The sequence below is a fragment of the Portunus trituberculatus genome, chromosome 42, assembly GCF_017591435.1.
Source record: "Portunus trituberculatus isolate SZX2019 chromosome 42, ASM1759143v1, whole genome shotgun sequence".
NCBI lineage: Eukaryota > Metazoa > Arthropoda > Malacostraca > Decapoda > Portunidae > Portunus > Portunus trituberculatus.
Window position 1 is genome coordinate 29,111,369 of NC_059296.1, and position 22,500 is coordinate 29,133,868.

General features: G+C 40.6%; 1 protein-coding gene and 1 non-coding gene across 3 annotated transcripts in view; both read right to left on the reverse strand.

Moving 5' to 3' along the window:
• Positions 1 to 5,337, reverse strand: part of LOC123517678 (sodium-dependent phosphate transporter 1-B-like) — a 177,565-nt gene extending 172,228 nt beyond the window's left edge. Inside the window, exon 1 of one of the 2 annotated variants that reach the window (XM_045278013.1) lies at positions 5,228 to 5,337. The gene's annotated coding sequence lies outside the window, so the exon portion shown is untranslated. Of the gene's footprint in view, positions 1 to 4,184; positions 4,315 to 5,227 lie in introns of those variants that run through there. The other variant, XM_045278011.1, reaches the window with a different exon arrangement.
• A 6,708-nt stretch (positions 5,338 to 12,045) lies between these two features.
• Trnat-agu lies at positions 12,046 to 12,118 on the reverse strand. Its single transcript has one exon. It is a non-coding gene; the product is annotated as a tRNA-Thr (tRNA).
• Positions 12,119 to 22,500: the final 10,382 nt, after the last annotated feature.

Here is a 22,500-nt window from a genome sequence, read left to right on the forward strand (position 1 = left end):
AAACTAACTTCGTCTTTTTACACTGTAGGAATAATCACGAAAGGTTAACACAAGAGTAATGTGTCTCAGATTTAAGGGTTTTAGAGGGGAAAGTGTGACTATAGCAGTAGTGTAAGAGTTGATTAATAGCTATAGGTAAGTCTCAAGGTACTACTGTGTTTAGATCTTAAGGTATACCACCGTGTTTTTGGGCTTCATTTCCCCAATGTTTAATGCTTTTTTTCCTCAATTTTATGTCTTGCTATCTTATAATTCTCATTCTTGTTTTTTCATTTATATTCTTCCCCTTCTCACACTTTTGTTGCTGCTTGTTCGCATTCTTCAATACTTTATTTTCACAACATTATTTCCATGGGTCAAAGAGATGATCACACGTAGTCTTATAGGTGTTTTCCTCCTGATGATACAGAATTCTTGTTATATTGTCATAAGAACTCCCCCTAGAAACCATAATAATATTCACTATACCCTACTCAGCGCCAAAGACAGGGCTGAATGCAAGAGATAAAGAATGCGGTACAAGAATCCATTTATCGCGTATCTTGTGATCTGCAAAAGACTCGTACCCTTATTCAAAACTTTATTCCCTCATCATGGTTATCTTCAAATGTTACGGAGACCATTAACACCTTCAATACCATGACGCGTTCTCCTATTCATTCTGGTTACTATTTAGTGATTTTATACAGCTTCAGATACTCATGTGGGGGATTAAAATGGTGAAGACTGTGGCCACTAATCTTCTGACCTCCATAAATCCTTCCTAATGTCAATAAAATGGGGTAAAATTGCACGAATCTCAAAGTAAAAAATATGTCCCAGTATTGAAGGGGTTAGAAATAATCGCATGGGTGTCTTTCTTAATGGTGATGCAAACTTTATGTTAAGATATCACTAGAATCATGAAAATGCTCTTAAAGTTCAATATTTCAGTAGAGACAGAATGTAAAAAAAAAAAAAAAAAAAAAAAAAAGAAAGAAAGAAAGTCGATGAAACGTTTAACAATACTTAAAAATCCCCGAGTTTAAATTCAATAAGACATAAATCAGTAAACTTTGGGCTGAAGAAGAAAGCAAAACATCTTATTGGTAACTAGTGACTGTACTGAACGTAACTCTTAATAACCCAAGTCACTGCAAGACACTCATAGGAACATTAAATAAGAGAAGCTGCAAGAATCCACCAGCCCTGCACGTGACAATCCCTGCATAACACACACTGCTAAAACTCTCTCATCAATCCTATCCGCAAGTCAGTCTCTTACTCTCTATCTCAGTCAATATTGAATTAGATCTCATTCAAGCACAGGCGTCACGTAAACACACTTTCCTACATTCATCTATCAACCCTATATATCCGTAAATTAGTCTCTTATTCTCGATCTCGGTCAATACTGAACTGGAACTCAATCAAGCACAGGCGTCACGTATAAGCATACCTTCCTACATTCACCTGTCAATCCCATCCAAATAACTTGTCTAATATTCTCGATCTCGGTCAATACTCAGCACTCAATCAAGTGCAGATGTCACGTATGCAAGTCAGTGAGTATACAGGCACGCCAGGTATTCGAGCTCCTCTGGTCAGGCGACATTCCCGTGAATTTTTATGTTTTTTCTGCAGTATTTCAGAGTCCAGACAGTGCTGAGCTTCCCACGACACCAAGACGGTCCATATACTGTAATTTTAGACTTGCTTTTCAGGACTTATTGTTTGAGTCATTCATTTATGCTTTTCGTTAGAGACTGGCATTTTCAGTGAGTCTTTTTTTCATTACTTTAGTTACCCTTTAGCAAGACCTTTTCTTACATAAAATAGATAGATAGATAGATAGATAGATAGATAGATAGACAGTTAGGTAGATAAACAGAAGAATAGACAGATAGATAAATAGATGGATAGAGAGATACATAAAAAATATGAAATAAAATACAACTCGCTCTATTAAAGATTGGCACCTTTAGTAAGTGGTGACCATTTTCTTTTCTGCTTTTTACCAGGTGTGTCGTCCTTGGCTAGCATTTCCCTTTCGTGAACAATTAAACAAACAGATAAATGAATAAACAAAGCATGACACCAGTACAATTTTCCAACACACTTCACCGTTCCCAGGATGAGTCAGCCAGTGCGCATTTCCAACACACCTCACCCTGTCCAAGATCTGCAGCTCACACACACACTACTAATGCACCTCACCTTAGAACGTATCACACACACACACACACACACACACACACACACACACACACATCAGCCAGTGCGCATTTCCAACACACCTCACCCTGTCCAAGATCTGCAGCTCACACACACACTACTTATGCACCTCACCTTAGAACTTCACACACACACACACACACACACACACACACACACACACACACACACACACACACACACACACACACACACACGGCCCGGTTGCTCAGTGGTTAGAGCGCTGGCTTCACAAGCCAGATGACCGGGGTTCGAGATATTTGGGTGTGTCTCCTTTCACGTGTAGCCCCTGTTCACCTAGCAGTGAGTAGGTACGGGATGTAAATCGAGGAGTTGTGACCTTGTTGTCCCGGTGTGTGGTGTGTGCCTGGTCTCAGGCCTATCCGAAGATCGGAAATAATGAGCTCTGAGCTCGTTCCGCAGGGTAACGTCTGGCTGTCTCGTCAGAGACTGCAGCAGATCAAACAGTGAATTACACATCAGCCAGTGCGCATTTCCAACACACCTCACCCTGTCTAAGATCTGCAGCTCACACACACACTACTTATGCACCTCACCTTAGAACTTATCACACACACACACACACACACACACACACACACACACACACACACTTATTTAATTTAATTTCCTAAAATCTGTATGTCTTATGGGTTTACTACTCTACAGACTGTGCCAAGCTATATGTTTATTGTGTCTTCATATGTTTGTAATGTAAATAATGGATATAAATTTACTTTACTACTTTACTTTACACTCGAATACACCTCACTTCTTTATAATGTATTATTCATATATCAAACACACCCAACCGATAGAAAGTGGGCTAACACAAACTAAAACACTACATACTAACCTAATCTAACCTAACCTTCTGTATTTCTTCCTATTATTCACACGTACCAATACAAATCACCTTAGAAAACATCGCCTCAAACATGCAGATGCCACAAATACTGCGCCTAACACGCCTTAACACACATGATTCAATACAGTGCTTCTATCTGCAGACAACCATGTAGTGCCTGTATCAAACGCTCCTGGTAGCCGGACAGACAGTCATGCACCCAAGACGCCTTCAAGTCTATCATAAGCTACACGCCAGTCACGCACCCTAGATGACCTGTATAGTGTGGCTCGTATTGTAAAATGCTTTGCCCTCTCGCCACGACTATTTTCAAAGGCTAGGAGTGATTTGTCAGGTTATCACGAGTGCTTTTCTTTTCTCTCGTGTTAATAATGTAGATATCTTGTTAATATGTCACTAGAATCGTTAAAAGCTCTGTTAATGGTCTGTGTGTCTTCACCTATAGCATTTTGAGGGTTGTAGCGCAAACGTGATTCAGAATAAGACTCTCCATCTCACGCTACACGCTAAACTACACAAACTTCATAACTTTTTCGAAAGCGGCAAATTGTCTTGGCTTTTTCCTCCCAAGTTTTTTTTTTTTTCGACTCTCCTCTTTGATACATAAGAGAAAAGAAATAAAACACAGCGACACATACTTTTTTCCTAATTTTCTCTTAAACTGCTTCTTTGACACGTGAATAAAAAGGGTAAACAGAAAAAAGGAAAACTAACAGCGTCACACACTTTTTCCTCCCATTTTACCCTAACTCCTTGAAAGATGAACAAAGGAGAAGAAAGAAAACAACATCACCACGTACTTTCCTCCCTTATTTCTTTCCTTGATCTCCCTCCATGACACAAAATAGCAAGAAATTCACCGCTTAACACACAGGAACATTAAACAGTGCCCTTAATAGCCCAAACATATATTCATATATCACCACTGGCAGCCACAGAGAAAAGCGCACCACAGCCAGACCTTCAAATCACGGTTTTTTTTTTTTTTTATCAGTGGAAGCCAACGGACGACTTCAACGAGAGATAAGCGCTTCCTGTCGTTCACTGATGCTCACTCCGCCTACCCTCCATCACTCACACCACATAATGTCCTCACCCTCACCTCAAGGGCCGTGCAGGTGAGTTCCAAGAGGTGTAGGGGCGTGGGTGTCAGGTATATGGCAGGTTAGTAGGTCTAATCTTCGTCAGGTATGGTCGCCGCCCGGTTGAGCCTCGCCACTGCTAGCTAGACGCGAGCAAAGTGAAGCCGAGGTGTGTGTTGCGTCATCGCCCCGCCACCGCCTACGTCACGGCCAGACGATATACGGGTACATACATACACGCGCACACATGTACAAGGCACGCATCACACACACACACACACACACACACACACACACACACACACACACACACATCCTATTCTTCGATTTTTGAGTACTTCTTGACTAATAAAGGAAATAAGTCGCCAGAGAGCAAGGTGAGTGTTCGGCCGAGACCTTGTGTTCATGGCAGATGAAACCACAGAAGGAATCTTTTTCTTCTAGAAGTCTAAGAAGCACATATTTGTACTTCCGGCAACCAGCAGGGAGGGTGGCGGGGTGTAACGACCTCCGCTCGGGCTTCTCACCTCACCGTCCCTGCCGCCACATGCACATCTCACTCCCTTGAAACATTCACTGTACATGCACACACATACACACATACATGACCGCAAGTCTCAACATGAGCAGCGAGATGAAGGATTATCAAGTCTATGGGTAGCTCGCCTGTCCCTACACAACCAGTCCCCACACGTGGTGCTGTGACTACACTGATAATCACGTCCCAGCAAAATCAAGATACTGGAGTCAAGATAAGAGACATGGAGTGAGAGAAAGGCGTGAGAGGCGTGGTGAGGGAGAGGCTGGGAGAGGGAGAGACAGAGGTGAGGCAGCAGCAGCAGCAGCAGCACGCGGCTCGCACCGGTCGATCAATGCAAGGGAGCACATGTGGCAGGGCCGGCCGCGACACACCGGCACTTTCTATCACCCTCACGCCCACACCACGCCCTTCACCGCGCCCACACCTACTCAATGGCATCACTAGACCCTCAGGCGTCGATATCCTCAACACAGACACACAAGTTCTCTTACATCCTGGAAAAAAACGAAGCTTTTTACTCACCAGCACGAGACGTGACGGAGAAGCCGCCCTGACGAGTGCCACTGAGCAGTAGACCGGGGGTCGGGGGATTTCGCGGGGGCAGGGAGGGAGTGTGGACTCCAGCTGGCGCCAAAACAGAGGATGAGGGAGAAGCGCACGCCGCCACGTTTACAGCAAGGTGTCCTGTACCTGGATTATGTATGACCTGACCAATTCGCCCGCCCGTTTCGTGCATCTACTGCCTGGCTGTGGTGGATGTGAATTACCCGTACGGTGACTTCTGCCTCTGTGCGTTCTTCTGAAATGTTTCTACGCGATACCCAGACCCCCTTCTAACAGGCTCTAGTGGAAGTTACTGGCGTATCAAAGATGTTTTCGCGATTTATTAACAGTTTAACACATGTTTCGTACCACAAATGGAGACAGCGCTGATAGAACTCGATGGATCATCCCTGTGGCCTTTGGAAAGTATAGGCCTAGCTAATTCTTACAAGTCCTATAGGAAGTTACCGATGTGTTTCAAGAATATCTTCGTGATTTCTAATATAGAATGATAAGGCTCCTGCATCTTCAGTGAGGAAAAAAAAAACCCTCATAGGAAATAGAATAATCTTTCCTGTGTTTCTTGAGAAGAAAGAATAGAATAAAAGACCAGTGGCTAAGTCAAATGATATAGCCGAAGTTGTTAATCTGCATTTCAGTGACAATAAGAGTTTAAAATATTTCTGGCGAGTGAAAATAAACTAGAGCTAAATCGTCATATATGCAGTATAAAGTAACAATGTGCCTTCCATGACAAGAATGACAACCACTGACTACAACACCTATTGAAAGAGATACAACCTGTCACGTTATGTATGGAAAGCTAATAATAATCTGTTTCCACTAACAAGACTGATAAGAACTGACATATCAACTAACTGAGAGTCAAGTTAAGTCAAGTTTTACATTTAAGTTGACTGTTTGCCTCCAGACATGAGAATAACTGAAATCTGCACATGCTGACAGGTATTCGAGGATAAGTGAAGTTTTATATATAAGTTGATAATCTGCTTAAAACATTTGATAAGTTTTACATACATACTCGAATGTTAATAATCTGCTTCCAGTGACAAGAATAACAAGTGCTGCCATCTAAACATATTGGAAGAGAAAAGACTCACGTTTTACAAATCTCTACTTGAAAATCTACTTGTAATGAAGGAAAAAAGACAACCATTCCTATCTCCACCAAGTCAAAGGGACATACTAGGTTAATAATTTGCTTCCAATGACAAGACTAACACTGATATTGGCGCTACAACCAAATTATGTATACAACTTAATATATTTTCAATGAAGCGATGACAACCGATGACCAATGCCATCACCACCAACTCAAAGGGACAACAATCTGCTTCTAATGACAAAACTGACAACCACTGCCATTTCCACCGATTGACAAGGACTACAGACTGTCACGTTTGGCCGGCACTGCTCTACATCAGGTCCCGCTCCACTGCACACGTATGTTATCTTGCTGTGGACGCCTCATCTCCCAGGACGGAAATACCCAGGCCAGTGTTATAGCAGTGCCGTGCCAGCCAGCCCAGCGTGATGAGAGCTGTAGTGATTGTAGCTGCAGTGGTATATACTGTATAGGAAATGTCGCCAGAGTTCCATTGTTACGGTGTGCTACAGTGGTGCGTTACCGAAATGCTAATGTGTGGTGGTGTTTATATGAGTGTTATTAATCCCTTCAATACTGGGTCACATTTTTACCTTCATTTGTGTACGATAAGCCCATTTTATTTACATTAGGAAGAGTATACCGAGGTCAGGAGATTAATGGCAAGAGTTTTCATTATATTAATCCCCAACATGAGTTTCTGAAGCAGTATAAAATGACCAAATAGGAAGCAGAATGAATATGGAAACGCGTCATGGTACTGAAAGGGTTAATGACTTAATGACTGGGTGTCTGGATGGTTGACTCAATAGGTGGATGACTGGCTGATTGGGTCTATGATTAGTTGTTGACTGATTGGTTACCTGGATGACTGATTTTGTGGCTGGCTGATTGTGTGGGTGACTGAGAGGTTGTGATGCACGTGACGGTAATCGACTGGATTTATTTATTTATCTATCTATTTATTTTTGTTTCCTTATTTATTGGTTTTCATCATAGTAAGGATGCTTTTTTTTCTTATGCATACACGTAATGCTACCACCACCACCACCACCACCACCACCACCACCACCACCATCACCACCATCACTTGTATTAAAACTATCATTCCTCCTGCTGCTACTGCTGCTGCTGCTACTACTACTAATACTCCTAACTGTTACTACTACTACCACTACTTACTACTACTAGTACTACTGCTACTGCTACTACTACTACTACTACTACTACTACTACTACTACTACTACTACTACTAATGCTACTACCACTACTACTATTACTTCTCCTCCTCCTCCTCCTCCTCCTCCTCCTCCTCCTCCTCCTCCTACTACTACTACTACTACTACTACCACAGACTTGAGAGATGCATTTTTTTTCTCCTAATTAAATCTAACTTAATTCAATTCATATTGGCTCAAGCCGAGATGTACCAAGTCCAAGTGACACATTAATTCCTCAGCAACACAGTGACAAACGTTCATTCTTGGTTTCCTCAGCGAGTAGTAACAAGAAAGGTCTGTCTGGCCTTGTGTTGTGTACGTGTCCCTAACTGTCTCCAGGCTGCCCTGATCCTGAAGCTGCCTTGGACATCTACCGTGCTATTACCTTGAACCTGCCAAGCTAAACTACAAAAAGCTGCTCCATCCTTGCCATCCAGATTCAGTCACACATTCCATTGCATTCATAGAGTGTTCAACATAACCAATCTCTAAGTCTGTTGTGTCTCTTACAAAGACACACAAGCAGCTTCTCTCTTGCCATTCTGAGCCAGTCAGTCCCTCAATCCTCCATCAAGCATTTATATACAACCAAACAGGAACACTCTTTAAGTTTATTTTTTACAGAACAGGGAAAGGATTACAAGAGCGTCTAATGGATTGTTGTCTGGAGAAAAGCTGATGGATTAAGAATTTGTTACATCTGGGGATCAAAAAATCTGTTTTCTCAGACTAAGGAACTGTCCCTCATTCTTACCAGGCACGCTTTTGGTTGTTGGATAGGCCAGGAGCTGACTAGAATGCCTGGGCCCTCTAGAACTTCAGTTTCATGACTATTAAGAAGACCAGAAACTAAATGGTAGACATATTACGTTTCATTCAAAATTATGTCTTACCTGGTTTGTTAATAGATGTTAAAAAGACCACAGGGCAGGTCTTTTTTGTCTGAAGTGTTCGGAAAGCAAGTCTAGATCTGTTAGCATGACCAAGAACCACGTGTGCGAAGGATCAAGAGCCGTTCTAACTTCTAACCTGCCAATCAAGACTCATTTCATACCATATACACTTCTAGTTGCTATAACGATAAGGGCTGAGTTACGTCCGTCTGGTGCTTCTGTAAGGTGATGTGATTGATAGACAAGGTTTCCCTCTTGCTGAGCATATTCATGGCTGTTAAAGGCAACTAAAGAGAATAGGGACTGAATCAGGTTTGTCTGGACCTTCTACCAGTCAAGTTCAGGTACATATTAACGGGAGCACAGACAATACGACTTAAAGATCAAGTTTATTTCTCACTCCGGCATCAGGATCGCCTCCAGACAGACCTCTTGATCTTACTTTGACGATAGTTATGTGTGGGTGTGAGCCTTCCGTCCAGTCATGAAAGTTTCGATTGTGTTGTTGCAGTTATTGTGGCATTGAACAGACATTAGAGAACATTACATATATTAATGTCATTGGTTAACTTGAGAGAGAGAGAGAGAGAGAGAGAGAGAGAGAGAGAGAGAGAGAGAGAGAGAGAGAGACAATATTCACGGCAGACGAATCTTAAAAAAAAAAATAAAACTAAATTATCCAAACAAATAGATTAATTAACAAAATAGCAAAACATTTTTCATAAGTCTCAACTTTTAACAGGGGTAGAAATAATAATCAACTATGAATGCATTTTTAACTTAGGCAAAAAAAAAATAAACGTCTTTTAAACCCATCTTAACAATGCTTACATAATACTGGTTATTTTAGAAAAGTTACCCATCAAAAGCTTAATTTTCTTTGACAACCATTCCTTATAGTATTCATGGGGAACTACACCAAATTTAAGAACCTGCATCTTCTTAAGCTTTAGATGAAACAATTACATCTTTTTGGATGTTATAAATGCTTTTCTTGTATTTTTCGTTCATAAGTATTGCTTCTTTTTCTCTTTCTCATTCTTATTCTTATTTTTCGTATTCCTTCTCCTCCTCTTTTTTATTTCTGTTTCCTCTTCCACTTTTTTTTCTGTTTCCTCCTCCTCCTCCTCCTCCTCCTCCTCCTCCTCCTCCTCCTCTTCTTCTCTTTCTTCTGTCTGGTAGATTCACTTCCATCACACATACGCTCTTCTCTGCCTCATCTCTCTAACTTCGCTCACAAACAGACCTACTTACCACACGTGCCAAGCCTGAACACCCACAGAGTACCACCTTCGATCCCGTCACTGCTGTCACCTCTCCCTACCCTTGATACAACTGTCTGGTGCACGTTAGCCCCTTCAGTACTGGGAAGCATTTTTACCATGAGTTTTGGGTGTGATTAGATGATTTTATTTGCATTAGGAAAGGTTTATGGAGCTCAGATGATTAACAGTCAGAGTCTTCACTATTTTAATCCCTACATAAGTTTCTGAAGCTGTGTAAAATCACCAGATAGTTAGCAGAATGGATATGAGAACGTGTCTTGGTAGTGAAGGGGTTAAAAATATAATTTGAGATGACGGTGACGATACAAGGCGTAAACTAGTATTAAAAAAATAAACACAGAAAAAAACTACTATATAGGAAACTACATTAAACCATTAGGCCTATACACGGCACTCCCTGTATTAAACATAGACCTATATTTTTTATATTATTTCTAAGCTCCCTACTGAGGCAACACTGGCAACCTGATTACTGAGTCTATTGCAATCATCTACCACTCCATCACAATTTCTTCCTGTATCTTTTACCTAAGTCTAAACCAAACCACTTACTTCTCATCCTATCTTGATTACTGACCTATAGAAATTTGCTTTATATCACTCTTTTAATCCCTTCAGTTCCATGAGGCATTTTCATATTCATTCTGGTTACTATTTGGGGATTTTATACAGCTTCAGAAACTTATGTGGGGGATTAAAATGGTGAAGATTGTGACCATTAATCTTCTGACTTCCATAGATTCTTTCTAATGCAAATAAAACCGTTTAATCATACCCCAAAAATCAAGGTAAAAATGTGTCTGTATTGAAGGGGTTAAAAAGTAAATTGCCTGTAGTTGCATCACTGCTAAGTAAAACCTTGTGATGGTTAATGAAGCGAAGTAGAAAGTCTCGTATTCTCAAACACTTCTGAGCTTCACCTCTACTCTATAATGATTAACGGTTTATCAATGCAAAAGGCAGCCGAGAGGTTGAAAATATACACTGAAGGGACACGTAGTAAAAGCAAAATAGTTCTACTCAGAATGTATGCAAAACTCCAAATGTCACAAGTCCAGTAGTTTAGAGTTAAAATTACGTCTGATAGAGGTCATTAAAAGTCTTGCAATTATGAAGGTAGGAAGAGTTAAATGAAACCTTTAGGAATTTTGTTCATAAGTTGCGAATAAACACATGAATATATATAACAAAGGTGTTTACGAATTAATTAAGTTTACACGACTTTTTAAGGTGTTCTTTCGGTTCTAGAGGCAGACTGATAGGACTTATACATTATTAAAAGGAAAATAGTCGTGGTGAGACAGCAAAGCGTTTCTGAATACGGACCAAAGTACCATATTGTCAATGAAGGTTTAAATCAAATACACCTCATAAAAACAGTAAGAGGAAAAGAACTCTGAGACGGCGCCGCAAGAGGTGGTTGACTGCAAAAACGATGCAGAAATTCGCCTTCATGACCTCGACTCTCTCATGGGAAAAAAAGAAAAAAAAAAAAAAAAAAAGAAGGGTAAAGCGAGTCTTGATAAAGGTCAGAGATTCCGGAGCATTATATAACATTATCGGTACGTATAACAGGAAAATTCTGTCTGGGAGAGAACGCGTGTGTTAGGAATGGTTGTAGTCTTGAAGACAGGTAGACAAACAGACACATGCAATGAAAGAAAGGTGGACAGAAAGAAAAAGAAAGGAAAGAAAGAAAGAATAAAAGACAGCGAGAAAGAAAAATATATAGAGATATATAGACATATAGATAAATTGATAGATAGACAGATAAGTAGATAGATAGATAGATAGGTAGATAGATAAAAAGATAGATAAATAAATAGATTGATTGATAGATAAAAAGATGTATAGATAGATAGATAGATAGATAGATAAATAGAGATAGATAAATAAATAGATAAATAGATAGAGACAAATAGATAAATAGATAGACAGATACATAGAAGAGCAGTAACAAAGTACGAAAGAATACAAATACGTCTTTCACGAAGATAACTTGATTACATAAAAAACACACTTACGTAAGAACGATTATGTAAATGCACACGGGTGTAAACACACACACACACACACACACACACACCGTCTTAATGTCACGGTGTGGGTTGTCGATACATGTGCTGAGTCCATACAAGTGTTTCATGCATGACTAAGCTAACACGCGGATAAATGATAGACAAAATTTTCTCTTCTGTTTAAAAAGAAAAGGAGAGATTCAGGGACACTGAGACAACTCCTGCCGCGGACCACACTGCCGCGTTATCTCTATGCCTTCAGGGAGGATCGAACTCCCGGCCTCTGGTTTACTAGACCAGCGCTCTAGCCACTGAGCTATGAAGGCTCTGAAAAACACCCTCTTAATGACGCAGTAAATTGGCGCCTTAACCGCAGGCCGCTAATATGAGGACGTTTTGTTTTTATCTATTTTCTTTGTAAGTAGGAAGGGTTCTGTCCCACGGCAGCAAAAAGATGGCGAGAGAAATAATAGTGAATAGTGCTACTGAAGACGCCAGTTTAAATAGAGATCTCCAAAAAGAATATCCGAAATCGAGTGGTGGTTTCAAAAGTTCCTCTTTGAAAGTGTCAGGATATTGTCATTAGAACTTCTCTTTTCCCATTCAAACATTATATACAAAAAGAAGAAGTTTCATTGTGTCTGTAACACTCTTCTGAATGCCTTGGCAGTGTGCGCTGGTATTTACAAATTAAGAGATTTTCAGGAAGTGAATGTAATTCTCAAGAGTACTTTCTAGTGGTAGTTTGCCGATAACATCGGAAAACAAGTATGAAAAAGGTGAAAATCCAACTCATTATTTCTGTGGCCTATGAAAACGGTAAAAGGAAAGCACATGTTAAGGAGCACAAGAACATTAATGAATAAGGTAAAAGAAACAACAGCCCTTCACGAAGGAGTCCCATCGAGAAACATGCAGACGTTCCATCCTCTTCAAGAAATCTGTGTAATGTTATTTTATACCTCGCTAAACATCCGATCTCTATATCTATTCCATTAATGTACCTGTCTATTTCAAAACAATTCCTTCCTGTCTTTTTTTTAATAATACTTAATCAAACTAGAAGCCACGACTTCTTATCCTATCCTGGTTACTGACTCTGAGGATTTTGTGTATGTCACTCTTGTTACACTCCTTGTATTACTTAAAGACCTGTAACAGAACCTCTTCTTAACGTACGCCTCTCTATGGCTAATATTCTAAAACACTTTGCTCTTTCACCATCACTACTTTCCAAAGGCTCCAGTTAAAGATATTCGTGTTCTTAAGGGAATTTCTATGGTTCTGGTGATGAATTAGCAAGATTTCTAGTTTACCTTAAGGAGAAACTGTCTTGAAAACCCGGCCAGTCGTTTCTGGGGACTTGAAAAATTGTCATGGTGAGACAGCAAGGCGTTTAATAATACGGGCATGCGAAATGTAAAACAAAAATAACTACAATATCCTATCACATGAAATAATCCTCGTTCCTAGTATCTTTCTAAAAATCCTCCTTTGTTCTGATTCAAACACGCATTTTTTACCATGAGTTTTGGTTCTGAATGGACGATTTTATTTAGAGTAGGAAAAGTCTATGGAGGTCAGAAGATTAATGGCCAGAGTCTTCACCAATCTAAATCCCTCACAGAAGTATCAGAAGCTGTAAAAAATCACCAAATAGTAAGCAGAATAAATATGAAAACGCGTCATGGTACTGAAGGGGATAAATTCTCTAGAACTCGGGTCTTAGCAACACCTGGTGGTCATAGTGTGTGGCGGCTGGCTAGTAAGTTGTATCTGTCTGGCTGTCTCCTTGTTGAAAGTCCCGTTGTTAGGGATAAGCAGGGGAGGGACGGGCGGGGGAAGGCAAAGGAGCTAGAGAACCAGAATGAAGGGAGGAAGGAAGGGGTGGAGAAGGGAAGCAAGTGGATGAGAAAAGGTCAGCAACCGTGGTTAGAGAATAGGTGAAGGGATGGAGAGTAAGGGAATCTGTCTGCCTGTCTGTGTGTGTGTGTCTATCTGGCTGGCTGGCTGGTGGTCAGTCGGTGATGGGTGGTGGATGGGTGGGTGGGTCGATAAGTCTGTCTATCCATCTTGCATCTTTCTGTTTATTCATCTATTTATTCATCTACCTACCTACCTATCTATCTATCTATCTATCTATCTATCTATTTAATTTACCGGTGTGAATAATATGCTGTTTTTGAGTGGAAATGGAAGTGGTGTAGGAATAGATTGAAGGAAGGGAAGAATATGAAGAGTAAATGATGAAGTATGGGTGAAAATATGACACTTCACTCTCATACAAACAAGACTGTACTCTCTGTTAGGATTCTTGCAGTGGCCACAAGGTGTATGGCGGTAAATATGTAGGGAAATTGCACGTTCATATAGACTGATGTCACTACAGAAAGAATTATTTAGGCAAGCGAGAATCATGAGTCAACCAACAAGTGAAAGAAAACTGGCATTGTTATTCTCTCATTAACTTGTGTGTCGATATTGAATGAAGTTTAAAGTGTGTGTACTGTTTTAACTGGAGGTAAGAGGAGGAAGAAGAGGAGGAGGAGGAGGAGGAGGAGGAAATGGAGGAGGAGGAGGAGGAGGAGGAGGAGGAGGAGGAGGAGGAGGAGGAGGAGGAGGAGGAGGAGGAGGAGGAGGAGGAGGAGGAGGAGGAGGAGGAGAAGGAGGAAAAGGAGGAGGAAGAGGAAGAGGAAGAGAGGAGGAGGAGGAGGAGGAGGAGGAGGAGGAGGAGGAGGAGGAGAAGGAGAAGGAGAAGAAGAAGAAGAAGAAGAAGAAGGAAGGAGGAGGAGGAGGAGGAGGAGGAGGAGGAGGAGGAGTTTATTTACTTGTACCAAATGATTAATAAATTCATTCCACTTACGTTAATAATATTTATAAACTCCTCTTCTTGTTACATCCTTTATACTTGTCTATTTTGGAGACTCAACAGACTGAACGGTTGTGTTGTAGCGTAGCATTGCGTCACCTACTGGCCGTCGTTCCTGTGTCGCTACTAACCTCCCTGCCTCATACCATCAAACTGACCTACAAAACATAACGATAATACACGAGATGGTTTTAACAGCGTCAAGTTCTAATGAAGAGTATTTCAGAGGTCTATGAGCTAATAACTAAGGGGTGCAGATGGGTTTTTTCTTTACTCTATTATATTTATTGTTGATGTATCACTTCTAAATAAGTTTCACTACAGTATATCAAAAGTAGTCTAAGCACCTGACTAAAAAATAAAAAAAATAGAGGTTCTCCTAAATCTATCAAAGTTATTCATAAAACGTTTACATTTTCTGTTCTCTTTGAGCTTCACAGTACACGGAACGATTTACTTTTTAAAGGGTAACTAAAACTTTACAAGGAAAGACGAAGAAAGGTCACAAACAAATAAAAGTAAGTATCCAACACAAGGCAACCTGGCTAGATGATATAATGAATACATCAAGTCACCACGGAAATTCGAGAATAGCTAATCTAATTAACACTTCAGCGTTTCTTCACTGCTGACGAGCTGTGCGGGAAAGTTACTGGGATTTCAAGTGTTTTATTGCTTCCAGTAATAGTTCAAACAAAAACTCTGCATCACTAACAGGAGAAAACATTATGAAAACCTAACTAATCATTTCAGCGGCCTTTAACAACAGTCCCGGCGAGAAAACAAGGCACTTAAGAACACTACCTTGTTTCGTCACGGGGCGCGCTGAGCTGAGGCGGGCGAGGCGGGCGGGAAGGGGAGGCGGGCGGGAAGGGGAGGTGAGAGGCAGGCGGGAGGAGGGCCTGAGGGTGAGCAAGATGGATAGAGTGTAATGAAAGGGTTCACGCCGCTGGAATGTGCCGCCACGCACATGCGCACGCTGGCTTTACGCACACGCACACACGCAAAGGTGTTACACATTGAGAGGCGGCTTGTGACGCGGGGACCAGACCACAGGACACCACTAGAGTCTGCCTTGTGTAGGTCAGCTCACTCCGCTGGATCAAACACAAACAACACAACACTCGACTGGCCAAGGAAAAAAACACTCGACACTCGACCAGCAAAGGAGAAACAACACTCAACACTCAACTAGCTAAGAAAGAAACATCACTCAGCACTCGACTGGCCAAAGAGGAAACAACACTCAACACTCGACTGCTGAGGGAACAAACACTCAACACTCGACTGGCCCGAGAGGAAACATCACTCAGCACTCGACTGGCCAAAGAGGAAACAACACTCAACACTCGACTGCTGAGGGAACAAACACTCAACACTCGACTGGCCAGGGAGGAAACATCACTCAGCACTCGACTGGCCAAAGATGAAACAACACTCAACACTCGACTGGCCGGGAGGAAACATCACTCAACACTCGACTGCCCAAGGAACAAACAACACTCAAAACTCGACTGGCCAAGGAGGAACAACACTCAACACTCGACTGGCCAAAGAGGAAGCAACACTCAACACTCGACTGGCCAAGGAGGAAACATCACTCAACACTCGACTGGCCATGAGACAAACACTCGACTGGCCAGGAGAAATAATACTCGACCGACCAGAAGGCTAACCTAACCTAACCTAACCCAACCTAACGCAACGCATGACTAACCAGGAGACGAACATTCGACTAACCAAGAAACAAACACTCGACTCACTACGGAACAAAAAAGTCGTGACCAAGAAACAAACATTTCACGCTTAATTATTCTATCTCTCCCAGTTTTTAACATGCTTTTCACGAAGGTAATGGAGTTTTTGAGCGTGTTTTCATGATTCTTGTGATGCGTGTGATGTTAGGAACTTTGCATCACTGGGAAGAACACTAGTGAGAAGTGAGAACATATTTTAACCCCTTCACTACCATTCTCCTTACTATTTGGTGATTTTATGCAGGTTCAGAAACTTATGTGGTGGGTTTTAAATAGTGAAGACTGTGACCATTAATCTTCTGACCTTCATAGACACTTCCTAATGTCAATAAAATGGTCTAAATCATACACAAATCTCAAGGTAAAAATGTATCCCAGTACTGGAGGGTTAACAGCCATGCACATTCTTCTTCTTTCTGCTGTTCCTGTCAGTGGTGGCCAAAATGGTAAGCCTTCAACACCCTCTGCTTTCTGCGCCTTCCTCAGCCACACTTATTACAACTATATTTTCTTTCGCTACAGTTATAAATTTTCACTAAGTTCTTCCTCTCTTTCTCCTGTCAGGTAGATTCATCAGCATGTTCCTTCCCACGTACTCCTTGCCTCTCCTCTTGACGCGCACACCACCTAACATCACTTCAGTTTTGCCCTCTAGCTTTGTCTATACGTGTTATACCTCTGATGTACTCGTATTCCTCTCCGATTTTGTCTTCCTTCGTCACTCCTAGATAAAGTTGTAATATCTTCATTTCATCTACTCTCCAATTCCGTCTTTTGTCTTTGTCGTTGGTTCCGTCTATGGCTCGTATTCTTAAACTTATCTGTGCTTCACCTCCACTATTTCAAGACCTTTATTTGAATTTACATAAGATTTTAAGGTGTTTTTCACGGTTCTAGAGGCAGGGTGATAAACTTTCTGCATTATTAACTAGAGAAACACTGTTGAAAACCACGCTAATTATCTCTGTGGCCTTGGAAAATAGTCGTGGTGAGAGAGCAAAGCGTTTCTGAATACACCACAACTTTTCTGGCGTTACTATTGTCTTGTATTGCTTCCCTTTCGGTTTTGTGGGAGTCTTCTTGCCACACACCACTCCTTCCAAATATACTCCTTACTAGAAATCAAAGAGCGTGAATGTGATAATAGTGACTAGGTTTATACCAGTAATTACTTAAATCGCAATGCTTGTCCCTGTTACGAGCCTTCTCAAACCAAGACCTGCTTCTGGTGAACGAGTAAACACAGGGTAGGCGAGTATAACTGTATATACATGTGCCTCTTTTTACTCGTGTTCTGTTAGTCTTAGTCTGCTATTAGGATTGTAGGTGATTTTCCTTGTTTGTCTGTTATGGGTGTAGTGTGTGCTTCAGGTTCTAGAGTTGAGTGTTATTTGTTTTCATAGAGATACACATGTACTGTTGTATATAGCTAATTATGCATCTCCATCTTCCTACGACTTGACTTCTTCTAACCATTTAAATACCATGATGAATTTTCGTATTCATTTTTCTTACTATTTTCGTGATTTTATACAGCTTCAGAAACTCATGTGGGTGGTTAAAATAGTAAAGACTGTGGCCATTAATCTTCTAACCTCCAAAGACCCTTCATAATGTCAATACAATGGTCTAATCGTAAACGAATCACAAGGTAAAAAAAATGTGTCCCAGTACTGAAGGGGTTAAGAAGGAGGTTTCAAGATATTTATCCCTTTCTTTCGGTTGACTGTTGACCTGTAAGGGGACTGGTAATTAAGTGGGCCTTTTATATTTATTTCTTCTTGTCCTTGACAGTCTTCCTCATGCATAAAAAAAAAATTACTGGCTATGTGTATTGTAATGTGTATGTATGTTTTGCTAAATGTATTGTGCTGGGTATACGTGTTTTGTTAAGTGTATTGTGTTGTCACAGTATGTAGGTACAGTGCAATGGTCTGTCCAGTAAAACATATGATCTGGTTAAATCGTTAGTCTGCCGCAGTGAGAACTCGAAAGAAAGGTTATATTAGGAAGGAAAGTAAAGGGTTATGGAAATACTATTGAGAGAAGAGAAGATTAAAAGATAAGGAAGGGAAATGAGTTATGGACGTTGTGACTGATGCCTTTTAATGGAGTTGATCGACAACCTATAGTTGCCATACGGTCGCCAGCTGCTTTAATTCAAGACTCGGTCTGGGAGCAAACCTTCTCCAGAGTCTCACATTTCTAAAATGCCTCTCGCAATATACATCGATGCACTGTCCTGTGATTATTCAAAACATCAAAGTTAAGTTGTTATACTAGTAGGATCTGTGAGAAGTACTGATGTACATGCTTTAAAACAGCGACCAGAAGGTAAAGACTAGCATTGCCCCTGGAAGCATTCTCACAATTTTTCTACTCTCTTGCTGTATAACTCACTTGATACATTTTTTCCTAGCTTCCAAAAAGGCTAAGGATTTTACATGAAAGGTGCGAAAAGTATAGCGTCAGTACTACTTGCAGAAAAAAGGGATATTATAGGCCGAATCCGTGCTAGGCCGAAAAGACTGACCGAAATCAGAGAACATGTCTAATCCTCCACATCTGATCTGACATCAACAAAGGCGGGAAAAACAAGGCTGCTTGCGAGTGACTCACTGCGACTGCAAGTGAATATGCCTGCTCTATATCACGCAAGAAGAACCAAGGAGTGAAAGGATGGACTGTATTCCCAAGGAAGAAGGACGCAGCCCGCAGAAGACTGTACGTTGTTGTTTGTTATTGTGCTATAAACGATCTTCTCTTCCGTACAGTAACAGTGTAGTTTGTCATGTAAGGAAAATATGTTTATCTAAAATCTATTTCACTGTTTGTGGTGTTTACTTGTAGAAAATAACAAGCGACACTGTAATCCAATGAATTTGACGAAATAAATAAGAAATTATAATTTGTCCCCAACCTAAGATAAAGTCCACCTTATATTTAGCATTTTCCTTCAGTTCACACTCTTTGCTGGGTAATGGTGGCCAAAATTGTTCCTAATATCTAATTAGTTGTTGTGGTAAAATAGATATAGCACAAGAATTTATTTCCTAGTATACCGACTTCAATGTTGAAAATTAAGTCAGCTGGTGAATCTGACATCTACAATGTAGGTTGTCGATCAACCTCATTATATCTATTTTTATCATTCGTACTATACCTTTGCTTTCTTCGGAGCCTGTAGCTATAAAGAATTTCACTTGTATACGGCAATTTATAACAAAGTGACAAATAAATCACCTTTTCTTATCAGAGGGTAGAGGAGCGAAGGACAGGCGAGAGAGACAAGGCTGCAGTGTCGGCTAGGAGAGTACCAGCCTGCATTGCCTCTATAGGGATTACAGTGGTGGCTTTGGGAGGCAGCACACGGGGACACGCTGAGAATAGGACCCTGGTAATCCTCCTTTTCCTTTGCCTCCTCCTTCTCCTCTTCCTCCTCTTCCTCTTTGCTTCCGAATCCCAAAGCTCCTCCTGCCCCAAATTGGTTTCGCTTTCCAGCCACGAGCTTAATTTAACTTTATGTGTGAAATATTTTGCTTCAAACTTTCATTTTTTTTCTATTCTTTTCTGTTGTTGTTGTTGCTGTTGTTGTTGTTTTTGTTGTTGTTGTTGTTGTTGTTGGGAGTGTTTGGTTTGTCTAGATTACTTAATATATGATACAATCTATTTATTTACCGATCTAGTATGTAAGTAAGTGTTTCTGCATCTGGTTACACACACACACACACACACACACACACACACACACACACACACACACACACACACACACACATCAAGTTAAAGATGTATGCATGATAGTGAAAGTTATCCATATTGCTTTACTGTGTTCGTGAATTTGGTTTATCGTGTCTTTCTTATCCTATTCAACGACATTGTTTAACTCATTTCTCTTCCTCCTTCTTTAATCTTCTCTTCTTTCAACAGTATTTCTAGAACCCTTTACTTTCCTTCCTTATATAACCTTTCTTTCAAGTTTCTAAACCTTCTCTTCTCTCTCTAGCTTTCACATAATCTTTCTATATAAAAAGGGAAACTGGCCAAGAGCAACAAACAATATAAAAAAAAGCCCTCTTAATTGCCAATCAATCCCCTTGCAGGTCAAAGAGTCAATCGAAAGAAAGGGATAAATGTCTTGAAATCACTCTAACACCTCGTCCACACGTCTTGGTACTATAGATACTCAAATATACACTACGCCTCACACATTCACGGGGCATAGAAGACGACTGACGTAAGAGAGCTATAGACACGACATCGAAGTTTCAATTTAAGGTTAACATGGATGACGACACGCAGGAAGAGAGTCAGACGGGAGAGCAAAGCGTAAGACAGGCGGAGGTGGAAAAGCCAGCATGAAAGAGTGATGTCTATAGTGGAAATGTGTTAGAGATGAAGGCAAATGAAGAGAAATGTTATGAATAGCTAGCAACATATGATTATTATTATTATTATTATTATTATTATTATTATTATTATTATTATTATATTGTTATTATTACTATTATTATAATCATTATTACTATCACTATTATTATTACTACTACTACTACTATTACTACTACTACTACTACTACTATTATCATCATTATTATCATTAGCATTATTATTATTATTATTATCATTTCTAAAATTATCATCATAACAGAAATAACGAAGGAAAAATTCTCTCTCTCTCTCTCTCTCTCTCTCTCTCTCTCTCTCTCTCTCTCTCTCTCTCTCTCTCTCTCTCTCTCTCTCTCTCTCCCCCTTTGCCAGAAACCGTCCGTGCCTTTTGTAACAAACTTGGAAAGATTTCATTAAAAACCAATAAGGATTCTTCTGCCCGATCACCTCGCGGGAAAAACTGAGCAGCGTGGCGGAAAAGTGGCGCCCTTCCCTTTTCCCTCCGTGCCTCCGCCTTTCCCTCCATCCCTCCACCCCTCCCTCCATAAGTTTCCTGTGAGAGCATTTGTGAGTCTGAGCGGGTGGATGGGGAGGGTGAGGTGGGGGGAGCGGTGAGGGTATGAGTGAGGCTATACAACGGTGTCAGGGAGTTAAGAGAAGTTGAGAGTGAGGAGGAGGAGGAGAAGGAGGAAGAGGAGGAGGAGTTAGAGTGAAAGATCCATATTCTGTAACGTTTATTGCTCTCGTAGTATAGAATTTTTGGAATGCCACAGATATGATTAATCAGTTTCCTATATTCACATTTCTTGCTCCTTAATGGCATAGAATCTTTAACGAACTATCAATGAAGTCACGAAGAAAACTTTTGCCGTGAAAACTATACACACACACACACACACACACACACACACACACACACACACACACACACACACACACACACACACTAAAAGTAAGATTGGGTAAGTGTAGATCTGGAGACGGGGCCACACGAGCATAAATAAAGCCCAGGCCCTGTAAAACTACTAGGTAAATACAACTAGGTAACATACACACACACACACACACACACACACACACACACACACACACACACACACACACACACACACACACACACACACACACACACACACACAAGAACTTCCAGCACATATTGTTAACCGTGTAAGCCTTGTTAAATTGTCACATGAATAAAACTAAAGGAAAAAAAAAAAAAAAGAAACACGAGAAAAGCAAATAAACTTCCACTATAGACATTTAACCGATGCAAAATACCTGTCACACTATCACTAGAATCAAGAAAACACACACAAAAAATAATCTTACACACCCAAACACTTGCATTACAAACTATAACAAATGCAAAAACACCAGTCAAAAGATAACTAAGATCACGAAAAAAAAAAACACAAATATAAAATCACAAACACTTTCACTACACGCCGTTACAGAAGCTAAGATCTCTGTCAAACTATCACTGGAACCACGACGGACCTCCTTGAAACCCTCCAGAAGCATCCACCTTCACTACAACTTGTCAATAATGGAGCCAACACGAAGCAACTTTTGAGAACACGCACAGTTGTAGTGAATGTACTGTACTAACTCCTGAACGCTCTGGCACGTCAATATTCAGTGTGTATGTGTGTGTGTGTGTGTCACGGAAAGGTGTGAACATTCCAACATTTTA